The sequence below is a fragment of the Euphorbia lathyris genome, chromosome 5 (assembly GCF_963576675.1).
Source record: "Euphorbia lathyris chromosome 5, ddEupLath1.1, whole genome shotgun sequence".
Taxonomy (NCBI): domain Eukaryota; kingdom Viridiplantae; phylum Streptophyta; class Magnoliopsida; order Malpighiales; family Euphorbiaceae; genus Euphorbia; species Euphorbia lathyris.
The window spans coordinates 46,976,981-46,980,815 of NC_088914.1; the positions used below are offsets into that span (position 1 = coordinate 46,976,981).

Here is a 3,835-nt window from a genome sequence, read left to right on the forward strand (position 1 = left end):
AGATCAAGATTCACTATACCTTTAACTGATGACGTAGTTGAGGATGATGGTTTCGCTAATAGTACATGTCCACGTTCCGCGGGCCACATACTGCTGTTGATTGCCATTTCCTCCAAAAGTTCTCTTGCTTGGGCAGATGTTTTCTTCATGAATAACCCTCCAGACATAGCGTCCAATGAACCTCTAGTTGTAGGATTTAGTCCATTATAAAATGTTTGCATTAAAAGTTCAGCGGGCAACTGGTGGTGTGGGCATAAACGTTGAAGTTCTTTAAAACGTTACCAAGCCTCATAAAGAGTTTCATTATCATTTTGAGAAAAAGATGTTAACTCTTTAATGACTCTTGCGGTTTTTGCTAAAGGAAATTTTTTTGATAAAAATGCTTGGGCTAATTGCTCCCAAGTCTCAAATGATGCGGCTGGCATAGAAGTTAACCATTCTTTGGCTCGATCCTTCAAAGTAAAAGGAAAAAGGCGAAGTTTGATTGCTTCTGCAGTTACATCAGTAATTTTAAAAGTGTCACAAATTTCTAAGAAATTTGTTAAATGGGTGTTAGGATTTTCGTTAGGTAACCCGTAAAATGTTACATTATTTTGCAACATATTAAGCAATGCTGGCTTAATTTCAAAATGGTGTGCATTAATTTGGGGTCTAACTATACTGTTTGTTACACCGGCCACTCCTGGCCTAGCGTAATCCATAAGTGTGGCCATAACTTCTGGCTCGGTAATTCTAGTTTTTATTGGGGTTTTGTTTTTGTTTTTCTTTTCTTTCTTGTTCTTTTTAAGAGTTCTTTCAATTTCTGGGTCAATAGGATCTGGTGACGTGTCTGAACTTCGAGAACTGCGCATGAACCTGAAATTTCGCACGAATCGAAACTACCTACAAAATAGAATTTGAAAAATAAATATGTTAGTAATTTAAAATAAATAAAATATAAAAGTTTGAATAAGTATAAATAAACTTAGATTCGAAATAAAACACGAAAGATTTAAAATTTTGTCGAAAATTTTGGCGTTCCCCGGCAACGGCGCCAAAAACTTATTGAGCGATTTCCGCAAGTGCACGGTATACACTTGTAGTAATAAAAAATATCGATCCCACAGGGAACGTTTTTCGAAACAAAACTTATTTATAATCGGTTAAATTTACTTTAAGGTTTATAATATGGAAAATCGTTTAATCGGTTTTGGTTTTGAAATTGCTAGAATGAGAATTAGGTTAGAGTATGAAAACGTTAGAAAATACTCTGATTTAAGAATGAATTTGCAAGATAGGAACGTTTAGTACTTTTTAGAAAAGTAAACAAATGTATTTGTTTGCATTAAGCAAAGAAAACAACTTTAAACTTTGTATGAATTATAAAGATGAAATAAATGACGGAACCTCTAATTATTTGGCTTTGAACATGACAAAACCCTATCCGGGATAATTGCCCTTAATCAAATTAAAACTCTTTCGAGATAATAATTTGCCTAAGTGTTCAACAAAGTTTCCTTGTAAAGATTTTGAATTAAATACGTTTTAATGAAAACACCAGCATCCACTTCGGATCCTTTACCAAAGTGCTGCATAACAATCTATCGAATAGAACAGACTTTATTAGATGAAATATAAATTGATACAAGTTTACAGAGAATATGGAGCATGGAAACATTCGACGGCTTGCAAGTGAACGGGTTGTCAATCATTTCCTTGGGTTTCGTTAGAGTTTGTCAGGCTCAGGGGCGGATCCTCTACTCAATCTTCTCGTTGAATCTTCGTAATAGAGACTGGGTCGGTCTACTACCAAAATGAAAACTAAATTGGAACAATGTCTAAACGCTACTAAACTTGTTATTATTGAATAAACAATGTGTGTACAGCATATTGCTTTTTACAGAATCGAAATTTAACTTCTGAATCACTTGACTCGGAATTTCTGCATAAATTCTATACTAATCTCTTTCTTCTACATATCTTCAACTCTCCATCAACTCTTTATTTATAGATGTTGAAGAGTCTTGATTGAAGTGTCGTGTCCGTTGTGAAGAATCGTATCCGTTGCGAAAGGACGTCTTTATCCATCCGAACGATCGTGTTTCGTCGAAAACGAAAGTGTGTAACTAGGCCTCTACAGACTCCTGCTCGTACCGAGAATGTTAAATTCTCTACCGAGAATGGGGGAGCATCAATTGGTCTTCAAACGAAGGGAAGGAGAAGCTGAAGAACGCGTGTCGCGACCGAGAATTTGGGGGCCACGGTCGCGGTACGGAACGGTTTTCACTTCTTCGGCTTTCGTTCTCGTCCTTGACTTGGCGTTATTAATTTTCGTCGTCTTCGACTCCTTTTGTAGGGTTTTTGTTCTGTTTTTGAGCTCTTTTCATTCCTATTTGGATTTTACCAAATATTTATGTACCTTACAAGAAAGAAACATATTCGAGAGTAAAAGCTTTCTAAACAGTTATAAATAGCATAAATTCGTAGCACTATTGATGTAGTTATCGATGATATTTTAGGTATATTTTGGGCTTAACAGTATCAGATACACTCGAACCAGAATAAGAAGAAATACCTTTACACTAGTGGAAGGCTTTTTTGTAAGCTTAGCCTTGAGTTTGGCTTGTTCGGGCCTTTTCAAGCTTTCACCTTGGTTCACAATAGAGGTCTGAATGGTTCGGACGACTTCAGGTGAGGAGGGAACTGAAAATATTGTACATTTTCCATCATTTCCTCATTTTGAAGAATCCAGAGTGTCACCCAATCTCCCAGGATAAGGAGGCATTTCTTTATTGGAGATGGCTACCTCGTTTAAAGGAGTGGAAAAGGTGAAGGGAAGAGCTTGGGCATCTTCAAAGGAAGAGCTTGGGCATCTTCAAAAGAAATCAATGGAGGAGGTGTCGAAGTAGCAACATCATTAATAATGGGGGAGGTTCTGATAGTAAGATTTTTAAGGTTTGGTTGAACCTCTAGAGTTGTGTTTAAAGGAGTTTCTACAGGGGCATTCGTCTTTTCGGCCTTGGCTTGACCGGATGAATGATTCGTCGTGGTCTGGGCCGTTGCCGGTTTGGCCTGCAACTTCTTAATACGAGCTATGATTTTATCACAAAGAGTAGACATTGGTCAGAATCACCTGCATCAAAAAAAGGAAAATACAAATCATAAGAATGAAAAGAAAAGTCACCTTTTATAGAGGCAAATCTGTCAGATCCTCGATATGCAATTCCTTTGGTATTGCTAAATAAATTAGTGTATTGGCCAGTTCGGATCACTTCTATCATATCCTGGTATTTCCATTGAAGTGTGTATGCACTGATTCGGCGCCCACTTCTTCTTCGGGGCTTAGTGCTCTTTGGGGTTTGCATGAAGACTTTAGGGTGGGATTTTCATTCCATTTGGTGGCAAAGGGAAATCCCTGAACGTAGGGATTATTTGGCTCGACTCCATTTGGTTCCACCCAAAACCACTTCGGTTTAAAGTCTTTTATGCTCTGGACTTTCTCGTTCAAGAAGGGTCATCTTCGGGAAGAAATCATCCAATAAATCATATCCTCACCAATTCTCTTTATAGGACGCCAGTATTGTCGAAACAACAGTTTGGTCAATTCAACGTTCAAGTTTGCACAAACTTTGTTGAAACTGAGAACTTCAAGCCATACGTTTGGGGTGATTTGACAAGGGCATAAGGCGAACTCCTTCAAAACAGCAACCACGCCTTTAGGGAGAGGAAATTTCATCTCCCATTCCAGATACTGGGTAAATATTCCTAATTTTGTTGAAGAGGGGGAAGATGAGCCCTCTCATTACTCTAAGGAAGAGGGTCATTTTCCGAAGCCAGGCATGTTTCTCCTCAATTG

General features: G+C 37.9%; 1 non-coding gene across 1 annotated transcript; it reads left to right on the forward strand.

The window, feature by feature from the left end:
* Nucleotides 1-237: 237 nt before the first annotated feature.
* Nucleotides 238-344, forward strand: LOC136231597 (small nucleolar RNA R71). Its single transcript, XR_010689970.1, has one exon. It is a non-coding gene; the product is annotated as a small nucleolar RNA R71 (small nucleolar RNA).
* The last annotated feature ends 3,491 nt before the right edge of the window (nt 345-3,835 follow it).